The 20,737-nt window shown below is 45.7% G+C and overlaps 17 non-coding genes across 17 annotated transcripts; all 17 read right to left on the reverse strand.

The window, feature by feature from the left end:
- Nucleotides 1–339: 339 nt before the first annotated feature.
- Nucleotides 340–458, reverse strand: trnal-caa (transfer RNA leucine (anticodon CAA)). The gene is made up of 2 exons: nt 421–458; nt 340–385 (listed from the first exon to the last, which is right to left on the reverse strand). It is a non-coding gene; the product is annotated as a tRNA-Leu (tRNA).
- Nucleotides 459–1,499: 1,041 nt separating this feature from the next.
- trnal-caa (transfer RNA leucine (anticodon CAA)) lies at nt 1,500–1,618 on the reverse strand. The gene is made up of 2 exons: nt 1,581–1,618; nt 1,500–1,545 (listed from the first exon to the last, which is right to left on the reverse strand). It is a non-coding gene; the product is annotated as a tRNA-Leu (tRNA).
- A 1,041-nt stretch (nt 1,619–2,659) lies between these two features.
- On the reverse strand, nt 2,660–2,778 carry trnal-caa (transfer RNA leucine (anticodon CAA)). Its single transcript has 2 exons — nt 2,741–2,778; nt 2,660–2,705 (listed from the first exon to the last, which is right to left on the reverse strand). It is a non-coding gene; the product is annotated as a tRNA-Leu (tRNA).
- Nucleotides 2,779–3,819: 1,041 nt separating this feature from the next.
- trnal-caa (transfer RNA leucine (anticodon CAA)) lies at nt 3,820–3,938 on the reverse strand. Its single transcript has 2 exons — nt 3,901–3,938; nt 3,820–3,865 (listed from the first exon to the last, which is right to left on the reverse strand). It is a non-coding gene; the product is annotated as a tRNA-Leu (tRNA).
- A 1,041-nt stretch (nt 3,939–4,979) lies between these two features.
- trnal-caa (transfer RNA leucine (anticodon CAA)) lies at nt 4,980–5,098 on the reverse strand. Its single transcript has 2 exons — nt 5,061–5,098; nt 4,980–5,025 (listed from the first exon to the last, which is right to left on the reverse strand). It is a non-coding gene; the product is annotated as a tRNA-Leu (tRNA).
- A 1,041-nt stretch (nt 5,099–6,139) lies between these two features.
- Nucleotides 6,140–6,258, reverse strand: trnal-caa (transfer RNA leucine (anticodon CAA)). The gene is made up of 2 exons: nt 6,221–6,258; nt 6,140–6,185 (listed from the first exon to the last, which is right to left on the reverse strand). It is a non-coding gene; the product is annotated as a tRNA-Leu (tRNA).
- A 1,041-nt stretch (nt 6,259–7,299) lies between these two features.
- trnal-caa (transfer RNA leucine (anticodon CAA)) lies at nt 7,300–7,418 on the reverse strand. The gene is made up of 2 exons: nt 7,381–7,418; nt 7,300–7,345 (listed from the first exon to the last, which is right to left on the reverse strand). It is a non-coding gene; the product is annotated as a tRNA-Leu (tRNA).
- A 1,041-nt stretch (nt 7,419–8,459) lies between these two features.
- Nucleotides 8,460–8,578, reverse strand: trnal-caa (transfer RNA leucine (anticodon CAA)). The gene is made up of 2 exons: nt 8,541–8,578; nt 8,460–8,505 (listed from the first exon to the last, which is right to left on the reverse strand). It is a non-coding gene; the product is annotated as a tRNA-Leu (tRNA).
- Nucleotides 8,579–9,619: 1,041 nt separating this feature from the next.
- On the reverse strand, nt 9,620–9,738 carry trnal-caa (transfer RNA leucine (anticodon CAA)). The gene is made up of 2 exons: nt 9,701–9,738; nt 9,620–9,665 (listed from the first exon to the last, which is right to left on the reverse strand). It is a non-coding gene; the product is annotated as a tRNA-Leu (tRNA).
- A 1,041-nt stretch (nt 9,739–10,779) lies between these two features.
- trnal-caa (transfer RNA leucine (anticodon CAA)) lies at nt 10,780–10,898 on the reverse strand. The gene is made up of 2 exons: nt 10,861–10,898; nt 10,780–10,825 (listed from the first exon to the last, which is right to left on the reverse strand). It is a non-coding gene; the product is annotated as a tRNA-Leu (tRNA).
- Nucleotides 10,899–11,939: 1,041 nt separating this feature from the next.
- trnal-caa (transfer RNA leucine (anticodon CAA)) lies at nt 11,940–12,058 on the reverse strand. Its single transcript has 2 exons — nt 12,021–12,058; nt 11,940–11,985 (listed from the first exon to the last, which is right to left on the reverse strand). It is a non-coding gene; the product is annotated as a tRNA-Leu (tRNA).
- A 1,041-nt stretch (nt 12,059–13,099) lies between these two features.
- trnal-caa (transfer RNA leucine (anticodon CAA)) lies at nt 13,100–13,218 on the reverse strand. Its single transcript has 2 exons — nt 13,181–13,218; nt 13,100–13,145 (listed from the first exon to the last, which is right to left on the reverse strand). It is a non-coding gene; the product is annotated as a tRNA-Leu (tRNA).
- Nucleotides 13,219–14,259: 1,041 nt separating this feature from the next.
- trnal-caa (transfer RNA leucine (anticodon CAA)) lies at nt 14,260–14,378 on the reverse strand. The gene is made up of 2 exons: nt 14,341–14,378; nt 14,260–14,305 (listed from the first exon to the last, which is right to left on the reverse strand). It is a non-coding gene; the product is annotated as a tRNA-Leu (tRNA).
- A 1,041-nt stretch (nt 14,379–15,419) lies between these two features.
- Nucleotides 15,420–15,538, reverse strand: trnal-caa (transfer RNA leucine (anticodon CAA)). Its single transcript has 2 exons — nt 15,501–15,538; nt 15,420–15,465 (listed from the first exon to the last, which is right to left on the reverse strand). It is a non-coding gene; the product is annotated as a tRNA-Leu (tRNA).
- Nucleotides 15,539–16,579: 1,041 nt separating this feature from the next.
- trnal-caa (transfer RNA leucine (anticodon CAA)) lies at nt 16,580–16,699 on the reverse strand. Its single transcript has 2 exons — nt 16,662–16,699; nt 16,580–16,625 (listed from the first exon to the last, which is right to left on the reverse strand). It is a non-coding gene; the product is annotated as a tRNA-Leu (tRNA).
- A 2,201-nt stretch (nt 16,700–18,900) lies between these two features.
- Nucleotides 18,901–19,020, reverse strand: trnal-caa (transfer RNA leucine (anticodon CAA)). Its single transcript has 2 exons — nt 18,983–19,020; nt 18,901–18,936 (listed from the first exon to the last, which is right to left on the reverse strand). It is a non-coding gene; the product is annotated as a tRNA-Leu (tRNA).
- Nucleotides 19,021–20,064: 1,044 nt separating this feature from the next.
- trnal-caa (transfer RNA leucine (anticodon CAA)) lies at nt 20,065–20,183 on the reverse strand. Its single transcript has 2 exons — nt 20,146–20,183; nt 20,065–20,110 (listed from the first exon to the last, which is right to left on the reverse strand). It is a non-coding gene; the product is annotated as a tRNA-Leu (tRNA).
- Between the last annotated feature and the right edge of the window lie 554 nt (nt 20,184–20,737).

The raw sequence follows: 20,737 nt of genomic DNA on the forward strand, positions 1-20,737 counted from the left end.
TTCCTGAGAAACACCACTGTTTGCAGTGGGATTGAAAGCCACAGCAGCAGAAAGCAATGTGGAATGCATCAAGGTAGGGTAAAAAGGTAGATTTCTGACTCCCTGATTTTTAGTGTGGGAATTGGTTGAAAAGAGAAGTGTGATTTGAAACCTTATCCCCAAGGACAGTGTTAGGATGTGGTAAGTTTTCTGAGGAAAAGAAGTTGGTCTGTGAGCGTTGCCTTTAGCTTGTTGGCAAACGGCAATACCTTTGAGGTATTAGTGGTGGCCACTTGTAAATTGAAGATGAGTTGAGCAGGCTTTTTGACGCTGGTTGTAATTGTGTGGATCAAAAGGTAATGTCAGAAATGGGATTTGAACCCACGCCCCTAGAAAGGGACCAGAATTCACCAACCATCGGTAAGGTAAGGATTAACAGTCCTTGAGTCTGGCGCCTTAGACCACTCGGCCATCCTGACACCTGTGCACAAAAGCTCTTGAAAAACGTGCTCCAAATTCTGCACTCTTACTGAGCAGCATCACACTCATTCCTCCTGTGCAAACACACAACAAACACACTCCATTCATTCTTCCTGCATGAATTAACCGGCAGTGCCAGTCATTCAGTTCATCATCCCTGCAATGCAACCAACATTCATACGCACATATTTCTCCCAACAACTCGTATTTTGCAAAATAGCGGCTGACATCCTACAATTCTGCTGGCTCAACTTGACAAAACGCAAGCAGCACAGCTGCCGTTCGAACGTGAGCCATTCAAAATCTAACACTCGTTCCAAACAGGACATTTCAGTCTCTCATTCCCGGGCCTTTACTTTTCTCACAATACATTCATGTGACAAGTGCTATTTGGAGTCCTGCTCCCCAGAAAATTACCTGGATCTCCCAACTTTGTGAGGGGAAACAAGGCACTCTGCAGCTATTGCGCCCTTGGCCATAAGCATTAGTCTGAGCATTGCCACCCGAAAGGCACGGCCTAAAAAAGGCATCAACTCTGGCAACTTTTACGCACTGGTGCCTGAATTGCTTGGCTGTGGTGCCTTTGTTTCTGGCAAAATGTTAATGTGGGAAGTAGCATTGGAAGTAATTCCCTGAGTAACGGAGCAGAATTCAGCAGCCTTTGTGTGGAAGAAGTCTCATTCTTTGACTCTGGTGCCCTTTTCCTGAGAAACACCACTGTTTGCAGTGGGATTGAAAGCCACAGCAGCAGAAAGCAATGTGGAATGCATCAAGGTAGGATAAAAAGGTAGATTTCTCACTCCCTGATTTTTAGTGTGGGAATTGGTTGAAAAGAGAAGTGTGATTTGAAACCTTATCCCCAAGGACAGTGTTAGGATGTGGTAAGTTTTCTGAGGAAAAGAAGTTGGTCTGTGAGCGTTGCCTTTAGCTTGTTGGCAAACGGCAATACCTTTGAGGTATTAGTGGTGGCCACTTGTAAATTGAAGATGAGTTGAGCAGGCTTTTTGACGCTGGTTGTAATTGTGTGGATCAAAAGGTAATGTCAGAAGTGGGATTCGAACCCACGCCCCTAGAAAGGGACCAGAATTCACCAACCATCGGTAAGGTAAGGATTAACAGTCCTTGAGTCTGGCGCCTTAGACCACTCGGCCATCCTGACACCTGTGCACAAAAGCTCTTGAAAAACGTGCTCCAAATTCTGCACTCTTACTGAGCAGCATCACACTCATTCCTCCTGTGCAAACACACAACAAACACACTCCATTCATTCTTCCTGCATGAATTAACCGGCAGTGCCAGTCATTCAGTTCATCATCCCTGCAATGCAACCAACATTCATACGCACATATTTCTCCCAACAACTCGTATTTTGCAAAATAGCGGCTGACATCCTACAATTCTGCTGGCTCAACTTGACAAAACGCAAGCAGCACAGCTGCCGTTCGAACGTGAGCCATTCAAAATCTAACACTCGTTCCAAACAGGACATTTCAGTCTCTCATTCCCGGGCCTTTACTTTTCTCACAATACATTCATGTGACAAGTGCTATTTGGAGTCCTGCTCCCCAGAAAATTACCTGGATCTCCCAACTTTGTGAGGGGAAACAAGGCACTCTGCAGCTATTGCGCCCTTGGCCATAAGCATTAGTCTGAGCATTGCCACCCGAAAGGCACGGCCTAAAAAAGGCATCAACTCTGGCAACTTTTACGCACTGGTGCCTGAATTGCTTGGCTGTGGTGCCTTTGTTTCTGGCAAAATGTTAATGTGGGAAGTAGCATTGGAAGTAATTCCCTGAGTAACGGAGCAGAATTCAGCAGCCTTTGTGTGGAAGAAGTCTCATTCTTTGACTCTGGTGCCCTTTTCCTGAGAAACACCACTGTTTGCAGTGGGATTGAAAGCCACAGCAGCAGAAAGCAATGTGGAATGCATCAAGGTAGGGTAAAAAGGTAGATTTCTGACTCCCTGATTTTTAGTGTGGGAATTGGTTGAAAAGAGAAGTGTGATTTGAAACCTTATCCCCAAGGACAGTGTTAGGATGTGGTAAGTTTTCTGAGGAAAAGAAGTTGGTCTGTGAGCGTTGCCTTTAGCTTGTTGGCAAACGGCAATACCTTTGAGGTATTAGTGGTGGCCACTTGTAAATTGAAGATGAGTTGAGCAGGCTTTTTGACGCTGGTTGTAATTGTGTGGATCAAAAGGTAATGTCAGAAGTGGGATTCGAACCCACGCCCCTAGAAAGGGACCAGAATTCACCAACCATCGGTAAGGTAAGGATTAACAGTCCTTGAGTCTGGCGCCTTAGACCACTCGGCCATCCTGACACCTGTGCACAAAAGCTCTAGAAAAACGTGCTCCAAATTCTGCACTCTTACTGAGCAGCATCACACTCATTCCTCCTGTGCAAACACACAACAAACACACTCCATTCATTCTTCCTGCATGAATTAACCGGCAGTGCCAGTCATTCAGTTCATCATCCCTGCAATGCAACCAACATTCATACGCACATATTTCTCCCAACAACTCGTATTTTGCAAAATAGCGGCTGACATCCTACAATTCTGCTGGCTCAACTTGACAAAACGCAAGCAGCACAGCTGCCGTTCGAACGTGAGCCATTCAAAATCTAACACTCGTTCCAAACAGGACATTTCAGTCTCTCATTCCCGGGCCTTTACTTTTCTCACAATACATTCATGTGACAAGTGCTATTTGGAGTCCTGCTCCCCAGAAAATTACCTGGATCTCCCAACTTTGTGAGGGGAAACAAGGCACTCTGCAGCTATTGCGCCCTTGGCCATAAGCATTAGTCTGAGCATTGCCACCCGAAAGGCACGGCCTAAAAAAGGCATCAACTCTGGCAACTTTTACGCACTGGTGCCTGAATTGCTTGGCTGTGGTGCCTTTGTTTCTGGCAAAATGTTAATGTGGGAAGTAGCATTGGAAGTAATTCCCTGAGTAACGGAGCAGAATTCAGCAGCCTTTGTGTGGAAGAAGTCTCATTCTTTGACTCTGGTGCCCTTTTCCTGAGAAACACCACTGTTTGCAGTGGGATTGAAAGCCACAGCAGCAGAAAGCAATGTGGAATGCATCAAGGTAGGGTAAAAAGGTAGATTTCTGACTCCCTGATTTTTAGTGTGGGAATTGGTTGAAAAGAGAAGTGTGATTTGAAACCTTATCCCCAAGGACAGTGTTAGGATGTGGTAAGTTTTCTGAGGAAAAGAAGTTGGTCTGTGAGCGTTGCCTTTAGCTTGTTGGCAAACGGCAATACCTTTGAGGTATTAGTGGTGGCCACTTGTAAATTGAAGATGAGTTGAGCAGGCTTTTTGACGCTGGTTGTAATTGTGTGGATCAAAAGGTAATGTCAGAAGTGGGATTCGAACCCACGCCCCTAGAAAGGGACCAGAATTCACCAACCATCGGTAAGGTAAGGATTAACAGTCCTTGAGTCTGGCGCCTTAGACCACTCGGCCATCCTGACACCTGTGCACAAAAGCTCTAGAAAAACGTGCTCCAAATTCTGCACTCTTACTGAGCAGCATCACACTCATTCCTCCTGTGCAAACACACAACAAACACACTCCATTCATTCTTCCTGCATGAATTAACCGGCAGTGCCAGTCATTCAGTTCATCATCCCTGCAATGCAACCAACATTCATACGCACATATTTCTCCCAACAACTCGTATTTTGCAAAATAGCGGCTGACATCCTACAATTCTGCTGGCTCAACTTGACAAAACGCAAGCAGCACAGCTGCCGTTCGAACGTGAGCCATTCAAAATCTAACACTCGTTCCAAACAGGACATTTCAGTCTCTCATTCCCGGGCCTTTACTTTTCTCACAATACATTCATGTGACAAGTGCTATTTGGAGTCCTGCTCCCCAGAAAATTACCTGGATCTCCCAACTTTGTGAGGGGAAACAAGGCACTCTGCAGCTATTGCGCCCTTGGCCATAAGCATTAGTCTGAGCATTGCCACCCGAAAGGCACGGCCTAAAAAAGGCATCAACTCTGGCAACTTTTACGCACTGGTGCCTGAATTGCTTGGCTGTGGTGCCTTTGTTTCTGGCAAAATGTTAATGTGGGAAGTAGCATTGGAAGTAATTCCCTGAGTAACGGAGCAGAATTCAGCAGCCTTTGTGTGGAAGAAGTCTCATTCTTTGACTCTGGTGCCCTTTTCCTGAGAAACACCACTGTTTGCAGTGGGATTGAAAGCCACAGCAGCAGAAAGCAATGTGGAATGCATCAAGGTAGGGTAAAAAGGTAGATTTCTGACTCCCTGATTTTTAGTGTGGGAATTGGTTGAAAAGAGAAGTGTGATTTGAAACCTTATCCCCAAGGACAGTGTTAGGATGTGGTAAGTTTTCTGAGGAAAAGAAGTTGGTCTGTGAGCGTTGCCTTTAGCTTGTTGGCAAACGGCAATACCTTTGAGGTATTAGTGGTGGCCACTTGTAAATTGAAGATGAGTTGAGCAGGCTTTTTGACGCTGGTTGTAATTGTGTGGATCAAAAGGTAATGTAAGAAGTGGGATTCGAACCCACGCCCCTAGAAAGGGACCAGAATTCACCAACCATCGGTAAGGTAAAGATTAACAGTCCTTGAGTCTGGCGCCTTAGACCACTCGGCCATCCTGACACCTGTGCACAAAAGCTCTAGAAAAAGGTGCTCCAAATTCTGCACTCTTACTGAGCAGCATCACACTCATTCCTCCTGTGCAAACACACAACAAACACACTCCATTCATTCTTCCTGCATGAATTAACCGGCAGTGCCAGTCATTCAGTTCATCATCCCTGCAATGCAACCAACATTCATACGCACATATTTCTCCCAACAACTCGTATTTTGCAAAATAGCGGCTGACATCCTACAATTCTGCTGGCTCAACTTGACAAAACGCAAGCAGCACAGCTGCCGTTCGAACGTGAGCCATTCAAAATCTAACACTCGTTCCAAACAGGACATTTCAGTCTCTCATTCCCGGGCCTTTACTTTTCTCACAATACATTCATGTGACAAGTGCTATTTGGAGTCCTGCTCCCCAGAAAATTACCTGGATCTCCCAACTTTGTGAGGGGAAACAAGGCACTCTGCAGCTATTGCGCCCTTGGCCATAAGCATTAGTCTGAGCATTGCCACCCGAAAGGCACGGCCTAAAAAAGGCATCAACTCTGGCAACTTTTACGCACTGGTGCCTGAATTGCTTGGCTGTGGTGCCTTTGTTTCTGGCAAAATGTTAATGTGGGAAGTAGCATTGGAAGTAATTCCCTGAGTAACGGAGCAGAATTCAGCAGCCTTTGTGTGGAAGAAGTCTCATTCTTTGACTCTGGTGCCCTTTTCCTGAGAAACACCACTGTTTGCAGTGGGATTGAAAGCCACAGCAGCAGAAAGCAATGTGGAATGCATCAAGGTAGGGTAAAAAGGTAGATTTCTGACTCCCTGATTTTTAGTGTGGGAATTGGTTGAAAAGAGAAGTGTGATTTGAAACCTTATCCCCAAGGACAGTGTTAGGATGTGGTAAGTTTTCTGAGGAAAAGAAGTTGGTCTGTGAGCGTTGCCTTTAGCTTGTTGGCAAACGGCAATACCTTTGAGGTATTAGTGGTGGCCACTTGTAAATTGAAGATGAGTTGAGCAGGCTTTTTGACGCTGGTTGTAATTGTGTGGATCAAAAGGTAATGTCAGAAATGGGATTTGAACCCACGCCCCTAGAAAGGGACCAGAATTCACCAACCATCGGTAAGGTAAGGATTAACAGTCCTTGAGTCTGGCGCCTTAGACCACTCGGCCATCCTGACACCTGTGCACAAAAGCTCTTGAAAAACGTGCTCCAAATTCTGCACTCTTACTGAGCAGCATCACACTCATTCCTCCTGTGCAAACACACAACAAACACACTCCATTCATTCTTCCTGCATGAATTAACCGGCAGTGCCAGTCATTCAGTTCATCATCCCTGCAATGCAACCAACATTCATACGCACATATTTCTCCCAACAACTCGTATTTTGCAAAATAGCGGCTGACATCCTACAATTCTGCTGGCTCAACTTGACAAAACGCAAGCAGCACAGCTGCCGTTCGAACGTGAGCCATTCAAAATCTAACACTCGTTCCAAACAGGACATTTCAGTCTCTCATTCCCGGGCCTTTACTTTTCTCACAATACATTCATGTGACAAGTGCTATTTGGAGTCCTGCTCCCCAGAAAATTACCTGGATCTCCCAACTTTGTGAGGGGAAACAAGGCACTCTGCAGCTATTGCGCCCTTGGCCATAAGCATTAGTCTGAGCATTGCCACCCGAAAGGCACGGCCTAAAAAAGGCATCAACTCTGGCAACTTTTACGCACTGGTGCCTGAATTGCTTGGCTGTGGTGCCTTTGTTTCTGGCAAAATGTTAATGTGGGAAGTAGCATTGGAAGTAATTCCCTGAGTAACGGAGCAGAATTCAGCAGCCTTTGTGTGGAAGAAGTCTCATTCTTTGACTCTGGTGCCCTTTTCCTGAGAAACACCACTGTTTGCAGTGGGATTGAAAGCCACAGCAGCAGAAAGCAATGTGGAATGCATCAAGGTAGGATAAAAAGGTAGATTTCTCACTCCCTGATTTTTAGTGTGGGAATTGGTTGAAAAGAGAAGTGTGATTTGAAACCTTATCCCCAAGGACAGTGTTAGGATGTGGTAAGTTTTCTGAGGAAAAGAAGTTGGTCTGTGAGCGTTGCCTTTAGCTTGTTGGCAAACGGCAATACCTTTGAGGTATTAGTGGTGGCCACTTGTAAATTGAAGATGAGTTGAGCAGGCTTTTTGACGCTGGTTGTAATTGTGTGGATCAAAAGGTAATGTCAGAAGTGGGATTCGAACCCACGCCCCTAGAAAGGGACCAGAATTCACCAACCATCGGTAAGGTAAGGATTAACAGTCCTTGAGTCTGGCGCCTTAGACCACTCGGCCATCCTGACACCTGTGCACAAAAGCTCTTGAAAAACGTGCTCCAAATTCTGCACTCTTACTGAGCAGCATCACACTCATTCCTCCTGTGCAAACACACAACAAACACACTCCATTCATTCTTCCTGCATGAATTAACCGGCAGTGCCAGTCATTCAGTTCATCATCCCTGCAATGCAACCAACATTCATACGCACATATTTCTCCCAACAACTCGTATTTTGCAAAATAGCGGCTGACATCCTACAATTCTGCTGGCTCAACTTGACAAAACGCAAGCAGCACAGCTGCCGTTCGAACGTGAGCCATTCAAAATCTAACACTCGTTCCAAACAGGACATTTCAGTCTCTCATTCCCGGGCCTTTACTTTTCTCACAATACATTCATGTGACAAGTGCTATTTGGAGTCCTGCTCCCCAGAAAATTACCTGGATCTCCCAACTTTGTGAGGGGAAACAAGGCACTCTGCAGCTATTGCGCCCTTGGCCATAAGCATTAGTCTGAGCATTGCCACCCGAAAGGCACGGCCTAAAAAAGGCATCAACTCTGGCAACTTTTACGCACTGGTGCCTGAATTGCTTGGCTGTGGTGCCTTTGTTTCTGGCAAAATGTTAATGTGGGAAGTAGCATTGGAAGTAATTCCCTGAGTAACGGAGCAGAATTCAGCAGCCTTTGTGTGGAAGAAGTCTCATTCTTTGACTCTGGTGCCCTTTTCCTGAGAAACACCACTGTTTGCAGTGGGATTGAAAGCCACAGCAGCAGAAAGCAATGTGGAATGCATCAAGGTAGGGTAAAAAGGTAGATTTCTGACTCCCTGATTTTTAGTGTGGGAATTGGTTGAAAAGAGAAGTGTGATTTGAAACCTTATCCCCAAGGACAGTGTTAGGATGTGGTAAGTTTTCTGAGGAAAAGAAGTTGGTCTGTGAGCGTTGCCTTTAGCTTGTTGGCAAACGGCAATACCTTTGAGGTATTAGTGGTGGCCACTTGTAAATTGAAGATGAGTTGAGCAGGCTTTTTGACGCTGGTTGTAATTGTGTGGATCAAAAGGTAATGTCAGAAGTGGGATTCGAACCCACGCCCCTAGAAAGGGACCAGAATTCACCAACCATCGGTAAGGTAAGGATTAACAGTCCTTGAGTCTGGCGCCTTAGACCACTCGGCCATCCTGACACCTGTGCACAAAAGCTCTAGAAAAAGGTGCTCCAAATTCTGCACTCTTACTGAGCAGCATCACACTCATTCCTCCTGTGCAAACACACAACAAACACACTCCATTCATTCTTCCTGCATGAATTAACCGGCAGTGCCAGTCATTCAGTTCATCATCCCTGCAATGCAACCAACATTCATACGCACATATTTCTCCCAACAACTCGTATTTTGCAAAATAGCGGCTGACATCCTACAATTCTGCTGGCTCAACTTGACAAAACGCAAGCAGCACAGCTGCCGTTCGAACGTGAGCCATTCAAAATCTAACACTCGTTCCAAACAGGACATTTCAGTCTCTCATTCCCGGGCCTTTACTTTTCTCACAATACATTCATGTGACAAGTGCTATTTGGAGTCCTGCTCCCCAGAAAATTACCTGGATCTCCCAACTTTGTGAGGGGAAACAAGGCACTCTGCAGCTATTGCGCCCTTGGCCATAAGCATTAGTCTGAGCATTGCCACCCGAAAGGCACGGCCTAAAAAAGGCATCAACTCTGGCAACTTTTACGCACTGGTGCCTGAATTGCTTGGCTGTGGTGCCTTTGTTTCTGGCAAAATGTTAATGTGGGAAGTAGCATTGGAAGTAATTCCCTGAGTAACGGAGCAGAATTCAGCAGCCTTTGTGTGGAAGAAGTCTCATTCTTTGACTCTGGTGCCCTTTTCCTGAGAAACGCCACTGTTTGCAGTGGGATTGAAAGCCACAGCAGCAGAAAGCAATGTGGAATGCATCAAGGTAGGGTAAAAAGGTAGATTTCTGACTCCCTGATTTTTAGTGTGGGAATTGGTTGAAAAGAGAAGTGTGATTTGAAACCTTATCCCCAAGGACAGTGTTAGGATGTGGTAAGTTTTCTGAGGAAAAGAAGTTGGTCTGTGAGCGTTGCCTTTAGCTTGTTGGCAAACGGCAATACCTTTGAGGTATTAGTGGTGGCCACTTGTAAATTGAAGATGAGTTGAGCAGGCTTTTTGACGCTGGTTGTAATTGTGTGGATCAAAAGGTAATGTCAGAAGTGGGATTTGAACCCACGCCCCTAGAAAGGGACCAGAATTCACCAACCATCGGTAAGGTAAGGATTAACAGTCCTTGAGTCTGGCGCCTTATACCACTCGGCCATCCTGACACCTGTGTACAAAAGCACTAGAAAAACGTGCTCCAAATTCTGCACTCTTACTGAGCAGCATCACACTCATTCCTCCTGTGCAAACACACAACAAACACACTCCATTCATTCTTCCTGCATGAATTAACCGGCAGTGCCAGTCATTCAGTTCATCATCCCTGCAATGCAACCAACATTCATACGCACATATTTCTCCCAACAACTCGTATTTTGCAAAATAGCGGCTAACATCCTACAATTCTGCTGGCTCAACTTGACAAAACGCAAGCAGCACAGCTGCCGTTCGAACGTGAGCCATTCAAAATCTAACACTCGTTCCAAACAGGACATTTCAGTCTCTCATTCCCGGGCCTTTACTTTTCTCACAATACATTCATGTGACAAGTGCTATTTGGAGTCCTGCTCCCCAGAAAATTACCTGGATCTCCCAACTTTGTGAGGGGAAACAAGGCACTCTGCAGCTATTGCGCCCTTGGCCATAAGCATTAGTCTGAGCATTGCCACCCGAAAGGCACGGCCTAAAAAAGGCATCAACTCTGGCAACTTTTACGCACTGGTGCCTGAATTGCTTGGCTGTGGTGCCTTTGTTTCTGGCAAAATGTTAATGTGGGAAGTAGCATTGGAAGTAATTCCCTGAGTAACGGAGCAGAATTCAGCAGCCTTTGTGTGGAAGAAGTCTCATTCTTTGACTCTGGTGCCCTTTTCCTGAGAAACACCACTGTTTGCAGTGGGATTGAAAGCCACAGCAGCAGAAAGCAATGTGGAATGCATCAAGGTAGGGTAAAAAGGTAGATTTCTGACTCCCTGATTTTTAGTGTGGGAATTGGTTGAAAAGAGAAGTGTGATTTGAAACCTTATCCCCAAGGACAGTGTTAGGATGTGGTAAGTTTTCTGAGGAAAAGAAGTTGGTCTGTGAGCGTTGCCTTTAGCTTGTTGGCAAACGGCAATACCTTTGAGGTATTAGTGGTGGCCACTTGTAAATTGAAGATGAGTTGAGCAGGCTTTTTGACGCTGGTTGTAATTGTGTGGATCAAAAGGTAATGTCAGAAGTGGGATTCGAACCCACGCCCCTAGAAAGGGACCAGAATTCACCAACCATCGGTAAGGTAAGGATTAACAGTCCTTGAGTCTGGCGCCTTAGACCACTCGGCCATCCTGACACCTGTGCACAAAAGCACTAGAAAAACGTGCTCCAAATTCTGCACTCTTACTGAGCAGCATCACACTCATTCCTCCTGTGCAAACACACAACAAACACACTCCATTCATTCTTCCTGCATGAATTAACCGGCAGTGCCAGTCATTCAGTTCATCATCCCTGCAATGCAACCAACATTCATACGCACATATTTCTCCCAACAACTCGTATTTTGCAAAATAGCGGCTGACATCCTACAATTCTGCTGGCTCAACTTGACAAAACGCAAGCAGCACAGCTGCCGTTCGAACGTGAGCCATTCAAAATCTAACACTCGTTCCAAACAGGACATTTCAGTCTCTCATTCCCGGGCCTTTACTTTTCTCACAATACATTCATGTGACAAGTGCTATTTGGAGTCCTGCTCCCCAGAAAATTACCTGGATCTCCCAACTTTGTGAGGGGAAACAAGGCACTCTGCAGCTATTGCGCCCTTGGCCATAAGCATTAGTCTGAGCATTGCCACCCGAAAGGCACGGCCTAAAAAAGGCATCAACTCTGGCAACTTTTACGCACTGGTGCCTGAATTGCTTGGCTGTGGTGCCTTTGTTTCTGGCAAAATGTTAATGTGGGAAGTAGCATTGGAAGTAATTCCCTGAGTAACGGAGCAGAATTCAGCAGCCTTTGTGTGGAAGAAGTCTCATTCTTTGACTCTGGTGCCCTTTTCCTGAGAAACACCACTGTTTGCAGTGGGATTGAAAGCCACAGCAGCAGAAAGCAATGTGGAATGCATCAAGGTAGGGTAAAAAGGTAGATTTCTGACTCCCTGATTTTTAGTGTGGGAATTGGTTGAAAAGAGAAGTGTGATTTGAAACCTTATCCCCAAGGACAGTGTTAGGATGTGGTAAGTTTTCTGAGGAAAAGAAGTTGGTCTGTGAGCGTTGCCTTTAGCTTGTTGGCAAACGGCAATACCTTTGAGGTATTAGTGGTGGCCACTTGTAAATTGAAGATGAGTTGAGCAGGCTTTTTGACGCTGGTTGTAATTGTGTGGATCAAAAGGTAATGTCAGAAGTGGGATTCGAACCCACTCCCCTAGAAAGGGACCAGAATTCACCAACCATCGGTAAGGTAAGGATTAACAGTCCTTGAGTCTGGCGCCTTATACCACTCGGCCATCCTGACACCTGTGTACAAAAGCACTAGAAAAACGTGCTCCAAATTCTGCACTCTTACTGAGCAGCATCACACTCATTCCTCCTGTGCAAACACACAACAAACACACTCCATTCATTCTTCCTGCATGAATTAACCGGCAGTGCCAGTCATTCAGTTCATCATCCCTGCAATGCAACCAACATTCATACGCACATATTTCTCCCAACAACTCGTATTTTGCAAAATAGCGGCTAACATCCTACAATTCTGCTGGCTCAACTTGACAAAACGCAAGCAGCACAGCTGCCGTTCGAACGTGAGCCATTCAAAATCTAACACTCGTTCCAAACAGGACATTTCAGTCTCTCATTCCCGGGCCTTTACTTTTCTCACAATACATTCATGTGACAAGTGCTATTTGGAGTCCTGCTCCCCAGAAAATTACCTGGATCTCCCAACTTTGTGAGGGGAAACAAGGCACTCTGCAGCTATTGCGCCCTTGGCCATAAGCATTAGTCTGAGCATTGCCACCCGAAAGGCACGGCCTAAAAAAGGCATCAACTCTGGCAACTTTTACGCACTGGTGCCTGAATTGCTTGGCTGTGGTGCCTTTGTTTCTGGCAAAATGTTAATGTGGGAAGTAGCATTGGAAGTAATTCCCTGAGTAACGGAGCAGAATTCAGCAGCCTTTGTGTGGAAGAAGTCTCATTCTTTGACTCTGGTGCCCTTTTCCTGAGAAACACCACTGTTTGCAGTGGGATTGAAAGCCACAGCAGCAGAAAGCAATGTGGAATGCATCAAGGTAGGGTAAAAAGGTAGATTTCTGACTCCCTGATTTTTAGTGTGGGAATTGGTTGAAAAGAGAAGTGTGATTTGAAACCTTATCCCCAAGGACAGTGTTAGGATGTGGTAAGTTTTCTGAGGAAAAGAAGTTGGTCTGTGAGCGTTGCCTTTAGCTTGTTGGCAAACGGCAATACCTTTGAGGTATTAGTGGTGGCCACTTGTAAATTGAAGATGAGTTGAGCAGGCTTTTTGACGCTGGTTGCAATTGTGTGGATCAAAAGGTAATGTCAGAAGTGGGATTTGAACCCACGCCCCTAGAAAGGGACCAGAATTCACCAACCATCAGTAAGGTAAGGATTAACAGTCCTTGAGTCTGGCGCCTTAGACCACTCGGCCATCCTGACACCTGTGCACAAAAGCTCTAGAAAAACGTGCTCCAAATTCTGCACTCTTACTGAGCAGCATCACACTCATTCCTCCTGTGCAAACACACAACAAACACACTCCATTCATTCTTCCTGCATGAATTAACCGGCAGTGCCAGTCATTCAGTTCATCATCCCTGCAATGCAACCAACATTCATACGCACATATTTCTCCCAACAACTCGTATTTTGCAAAATAGCGGCTAACATCCTACAATTCTGCTGGCTCAACTTGACAAAACGCAAGCAGCACAGCTGCCGTTCGAACGTGAGCCATTCAAAATCTAACACTCGTTCCAAACAGGACATTTCAGTCTCTCATTCCCGGGCCTTTACTTTTCTCACAATACATTCATGTGACAAGTGCTATTTGGAGTCCTGCTCCCCAGAAAATTACCTGGATCTCCCAACTTTGTGAGGGGAAACAAGGCACTCTGCAGCTATTGCGCCCTTGGCCATAAGCATTAGTCTGAGCATTGCCACCCGAAAGGCACGGCCTAAAAAAGGCATCAACTCTGGCAACTTTTACGCACTGGTGCCTGAATTGCTTGGCTGTGGTGCCTTTGTTTCTGGCAAAATGTTAATGTGGGAAGTAGCATTGGAAGTAATTCCCTGAGTAACGGAGCAGAATTCAGCAGCCTTTGTGTGGAAGAAGTCTCATTCTTTGACTCTGGTGCCCTTTTCCTGAGAAACACCACTGTTTGCAGTGGGATTGAAAGCCACAGCAGCAGAAAGCAATGTGGAATGCATCAAGGTAGGGTAAAAAGGTAGATTTCTGACTCCCTGATTTTTAGTGTGGGAATTGGTTGAAAAGAGAAGTGTGATTTGAAACCTTATCCCCAAGGACAGTGTTAGGATGTGGTAAGTTTTCTGAGGAAAAGAAGTTGGTCTGTGAGCGTTGCCTTTAGCTTGTTGGCAAACGGCAATACCTTTGAGGTATTAGTGGCGGCCACTTGTAAATTGAAGATGAGTTGAGCAGGCTTTTTGACGCTGGTTGTAATTGTGTGGATCAAAAGGTAATGTCAGAAGTGGGATTCGAACCCACGCCCCTAGAAAGGGACCAGAATTCACCAACCATCAGTAAGGTAAGGATTAACAGTTCTTGAGTCTGGCGCCTTATACCACTCGGCCATCCTGACACCTGTGCACAAAAGCTCTAGAAAAACGTGCTCCAAATTCTGCACTCTTACTGAGCAGCATCACACTCATTCCTCCTGTGCAAACACACAACAAACACACTCCATTCATTCTTCCTGCATGAATTAACCGGCAGTGCCAGTCATTCAGTTCATCATCCCTGCAATGCAACCAACATTCATACGCACATATTTCTCCCAACAACTCGTATTTTGCAAAATAGCGGCTAACATCCTACAATTCTGCTGGCTCAACTTGACAAAACGCAAGCAGCACAGCTGCCGTTCGAACGTGAGCCATTCAAAATCTAACACTCGTTCCAAACAGGACATTTCAGTCTCTCATTCCCGGGCCTTTACTTTTCTCACAATACATTCATGTGACAAGTGCTATTTGGAGTCCTGCTCCCCAGAAAATTACCTGGATCTCCCAACTTTGTGAGGGGAAACAAGGCACTCTGCAGCTATTGCGCCCTTGGCCATAAGCATTAGTCTGAGCATTGCCACCCGAAAGGCACGGCCTAAAAAAGGCATCAACTCTGGCAACTTTTACGCACTGGTGCCTGAATTGCTTGGCTGTGGTGCCTTTGTTTCTGGCAAAATGTTAATGTGGGAAGTAGCATTGGAAGTAATTCCCTGAGTAACGGAGCAGAATTCAGCAGCCTTTGTGTGGAAGAAGTCTCATTCTTTGACTCTGGTGCCCTTTTCCTGAGAAACACCACTGTTTGCAGTGGGATTGAAAGCCACAGCAGCAGAAAGCAATGTGGAATGCATCAAGGTAGGGTAAAAAGGTAGATTTCTGACTCCCTGATTTTTAGTGTGGGAATTGGTTGAAAAGAGAAGTGTGATTTGAAACCTTATCCCCAAGGACAGTGTTAGGATGTGGTAAGTTTTCTGAGGAAAAGAAGTTGGTCTGTGAGCGTTGCCTTTAGCTTGTTGGCAAACGGCAATACCTTTGAGGTATTAGTGGCGGCCACTTGTAAATTGAAGATGAGTTGAGCAGGCTTTTTGACGCTGGTTGTAATTGTGTGGATCAAAAGGTAATGTCAGAAGTGGGATTCGAACCCACGCCCCTAGAAAGGGACCAGAATTCACCAACCATCGGTAAGGTAAGGATTAACAGTCCTTGAGTCTGGCGCCTTAGACCACTCGGCCATCCTGACACCTGTGCACAAAAGCTCTAGAAAAACGTGCTCCAAATTCTGCACTCTTACTGAGCAGCATCACACTCATTCCTCCTGTGCAAACACACAACAAACACACTCCATTCATTCTTCCTGCATGAATTAACCGGCAGTGCCAGTCATTCAGTTCATCATCCCTGCAATGCAACCAACATTCATACGCACATATTTCTCCCAACAACTCGTATTTTGCAAAATAGCGGCTAACATCCTACAATTCTGCTGGCTCAACTTGACAAAACGCAAGCAGCACAGCTGCCGTTCGAACGTGAGCCATTCAAAATCTAACACTCGTTCCAAACAGGACATTTCAGTCTCTCATTCCCGGGCCTTTACTTTTCTCACAATACATTCATGTGACAAGTGCTATTTGGAGTCCTGCTCCCCAGAAAATTACCTGGATCTCCCAACTTTGTGAGGGGAAACAAGGCACTCTGCAGCTATTGCGCCCTTGGCCATAAGCATTAGTCTGAGCATTGCCACCCGAAAGGCACGGCCTAAAAAAGGCATCAACTCTGGCAACTTTTACGCACTGGTGCCTGAATTGCTTGGCTGTGGTGCCTTTGTTTCTGGCAAAATGTTAATGTGGGAAGTAGCATTGGAAGTAATTCCCTGAGTAACGGAGCAGAATTCAGCAGCCTTTGTGTGGAAGAAGTCTCATTCTTTGACTCTGGTGCCCTTTTCCTGAGAAACACCACTGTTTGCAGTGGGATTGAAAGCCACAGCAGCAGAAAGCAATGTGGAATGCATCAAGGTAGGGTAAAAAGGTAGATTTCTGACTCCCTGATTTTTAGTGTGGGAATTGGTTGAAAAGAGAAGTGTGATTTGAAACCTTATCCCCAAGGACAGTGTTAGGATGTGGTAAGTTTTCTGAGGAAAAGAAGTTGGTCTGTGAGCGTTGCCTTTAGCTTGTTGGCAAACGGCAATACCTTTGAGGTATTAGTGGCGGCCACTTGTAAATTGAAGATGAGTTGAGCAGGCTTTTTGACGCTGGTTGTAATTGTGTGGATCAAAAGGTAATGTCAGAAGTGGGATTCGAACCCACGCCCCTAGAAAGGGACCAGAATTCACCAACCATCGGTAAGGTAAGAGATTAACAGTCCTTGAGTCTGGCGCCTTAGACCACTCGGCCATCCTGACACCTGTGCACAAAAGCTCTAGAAAAACGTGCTCCAAATTCTGCACTCTTACTGAGCAGCATCACACTCATTCCTCCTGTGCAAACACACAACAAACACACTCCATTCATTCTTCCTGCATGAATTAACCGGCAGTGCCAGTCATTCAGTTCATCATCCCTGCAATGCAACCAACATTCATACGCACATATTTCTCCCAACAACTCGTATTTTGCAAAATAGCGGCTAACATCCTACAATTCTGCTGGCTCAACTTGACAAAACGCAAGCAGCACAGCTGCCGTTCGAACGTGAGCCATTCAAAATCTAACACTCGTTCCAAACAGGACATTTCAGTCTCTCATTCCCGGGCCTTTACTTTTCTCACAATACATTCATGTGACAAGTGCTATTTGGAGTCCTGCTCCCCAGAAAATTACCTGGATCTCCCAACTTTGTGAGGGGAAACAAGGCACTCTGCAGCTATTGCGCCCTTGGCCATAAGCATTAGTCTGAGCATTGCCACCCGAAAGGCACGGCCTAAAAAAGGCATCAACTCTGGCAACTTTTACGCACTGGTGCCTGAATTGCTTGGCTGTGGTGCCTTTGTTTCTGGCAAAATGTTAATGTGGGAAGTAGCATTGGAAGTAATTCCCTGAGTAACGGAGCAGAATTCAGCAGCCTTTGTGTGGAAGAAGTCTCATTCTTTGACTCTGGTGCCCTTTTCCTGAGAAACACCACTGTTTGCAGTGGGATTGAAAGCCACAGCAGCAGAAAGCAATGTGGAATGCATCAAGGTAGGGTAAAAAGGTAGATTTCTGACTCCCTGATTTTTAGTGTGGGAATTGGTTGAAAAGAGAAGTGTGATTTGAAACCTTATCCCCAAGGACAGTGTTAGGATGTGGTAAGTTTTCTGAGGAAAAGAAGTTGGTCTGTGAGCGTTGCCTTTAGCTTGTTGGCAAACGGCAATACCTTTGAGGTATTAGTGGTGGCCACTTGTAAATTGAAGATGAGTTGAGCAGGCTTTTTGACGCTGGTTGTAATTGTGTGGATCAAAAGGTAATGTCAGAAGTGGGATTCAAACCCACGCCCCTAGAAAGGGACCAGAATTCACCAACCATCGGAAAGGTAAGGATTAACAGTCCTTGAGTCTGGCGCTTTAGACCACTCGGCCATCCTGACACCTGTGCACAGAAGCTCTAGAAAAACGTGTTCCAAATTCTGCACTCTTACTGAGCAGCATCACACTCATTCCTCCTGTGCAAACACACAACAAACACACTCCATTCATTCTTCCTGCATGAATTAACCGGCAGTGCCAGTCATTCAGTTCATCATCCCTGCAATGCAACCAACATTCATACGCACATATTTCTCCCAACAACTCGTATTTTGCAAAATAGCGGCTAACATCCTACAATTCTGCTGGCTCAACTTGACAAAACGCAAGCAGCACAGCTGCCGTTCGAACGTGAGCCATTCAAAATCGAACACTCGTTCCAAACAGGACATTTCAGTCTCTCATTCCCGGGCCTTTACTTTTCTCACAATACATTCATGTGACAAGTGCTATTTGGAGTCCTGCTCCCCAGAAAATTACCTGGATCTCCCAACTTTGTGAGGGGAAACAAGGCACTCTGCAGCTATTGCGCCCTTGGCCATAAGCATTAGTCTGAGCATTGCCACCCGAAAGGCACGGCCTAAAAAAGGCATCAACTCTGGCAACTTTTACGCACTGGTGCCTGAATTGCTTGGCTGTGGTGCCTTTGTTTCTGGCAAAATGTTAATGTGGGAAGTAGCATTGGAAGTAATTCCCTGAGTAACGGAGCAGAATTCAGCAGCCTTTGTGTGGAAGAAGTCTCATTCTTTGACTCTGGTGCCCTTTTCCTGAGAAACACCACTGTTTGCAGTGGGATTGAAAGCCACAGCAGCAGAAAGCAATGTGGAATGCATCAAGGTAGGGTAAAAAGGTAGATTTCTGACTCCCTGATTTTTAGTGTGGGAATTGGTTGAAAAGAGAAGTGTGATTTGAAACCTTATCCCCAAGGACAGTGTTAGGATGTGGTAAGTTTTCTGAGGAAAAGAAGTTGGTCTGTGAGCGTTGCCTTTAGCTTGTTGGCAAACGGCAATACCTTTGAGGTATTAGTGGCGGCCACTTGTAAATTGAAGATGAGTTGAGCAGGCTTTTTGACGCTGGTTGTAATTGTGTGGATCAAAAGGTAATGTCAGAAGTGGGATTCGAACCCACGCCCACTAGAAAGGGACCAGAATTCACCAGCCATCGGTAAGGTAAAGATTAACAGTCCTTGAGTCTGGCGCCTTAGACCACTCGGCCATCCTGACACCTGTGCACAAAAGCTCTAGAAAAACGTGCTCCAAATTCTGCACTCTTACTGAGCAGCATCACACTCATTCCTCCTGTGCAAACACACAACAAACACACTCCATTCATTCTTCCTGCATGAATTAACCGGCAGTGCCAGTCATTCAGTTCATCATCCCTGCAATGCAACCAACATTCATACGCACATATTTCTCCCAACAACTCGTATTTTGCAAAATAGCGGCTAACATCCTACAATTCTGCTGGCTCAACTTGACAAAACGCAAGCAGCACAGCTGCCGTTCGAACGTGAGCCATTCAAAATCTAACACTCGTTCCAAACAGGACATTTCAGTCTCTCATTCCCGGGCCTTTACTTTTCTCACAATACATTCATGTGACAAGTGCTATTTGGAGTCCTGCTCCCCAGAAAATTACCTGGATCTCCCAACTTTGTGAGGGGAAACAAGGCACTCTGCAGCTATTGCGCCCTTGGCCATAAGCATTAGTCTGAGCATTGCCACCCGAAAGGCACGGCCTAAAAAAGGCATCAACTCTGGCAACTTTTACGCACTGGTGCCTGAATTGCTTGGCTGTGGTGCCTTTGTTTCTGGCAAAATGTTAATGTGGGAAGTAGCATTGGAAGTAATTCCCTGAGTAACGGAGCAGAATTCAGCAGCCTTTGTGTGGAAGAAGTCTCATTCTTTGACTCTGGTGCCCTTTTCCTGAGAAACACCACTGTTTGCAGTGGGATTGAAAGCCACAGCAGCAGAAAGCAATGTGGAATGCATCAACGCGGTAGGGTAAAAAGGTAGATTTCTGACTCCCTGATTTTTAGTGTGGGAATTGGTTGAAAAGAGAAGTGTGATTTGAAACCTTATCCCCAAGGACAGTGTTAGGATGTGGTAAGTTTTCTGAGGAAAAGAAGTTGGTCTGTGAGCGTTGCCTTTAGCTTGTTGGCAAACGGCAATACCTTTGAGGTATTAGTGGTGGCCACTTGTAAATTGAAGATGAGTTGAGCAGGCTTTTTGACGCTGGTTGTAATTGTGAGGATCAAAAGGTAATGTCAGAAGTGGGATTCGAACCCACGCCCCTAGAAAGGGACCAGAATTCACCAACCATCGGTAAGGTAAGGATTAACAGTCCTTGAGTCTGGCGCCTTAGACCACTCGGGCATCCTGACACCTGTGCACAAAAGCTCTAGAAAAACGTGCTCCAAATTCTGCACTCTTACTGAGCAGCATCACACTCATTCCTCCTGTGCAAACACACAACAAACACACTCCATTCATTCTTCCTGCATGAATTAACCGGCAGTGCCAGTCATTCAGTTCATCATCCCTGCAATGCAACCAACATTTATACGCACATATTTCTCCCAACAACTCGTATTTTGCAAAATAGCGGCTAACATCCTACAATTCTGCTGGCTCAACTTGACAAAACGCAAGCAGCACAGCTGCCGTTCGAACGTGAGCCATTCAAAATCTAACACTCGTTCCAAACAGGACATTTCAGTCTCTCATTCCCGGGCCTTTACTTTTCTCACAATACATTCATGTGACAAGTGCTATTTGGAGTCCTGCTCCCCAGAAAATTACCTGGATCTCCCAACTTTGTGAGGGGAAACAAGGCACTCTGCAGCTATTGCGCCCTTGGCCATAAGCATTAGTCTGAGCATTGCCACCCGAAAGGCACGGCCTAAAAAAGGCATCAACTCTGGCAACTTTTACGCAC

This window comes from Somniosus microcephalus, chromosome 19 (assembly GCF_052327205.1).
Source record: "Somniosus microcephalus isolate GS21.2 chromosome 19, FLI_Smic_1.0, whole genome shotgun sequence".
In the NCBI taxonomy this organism is placed as follows: domain Eukaryota; kingdom Metazoa; phylum Chordata; class Chondrichthyes; order Squaliformes; family Somniosidae; genus Somniosus; species Somniosus microcephalus.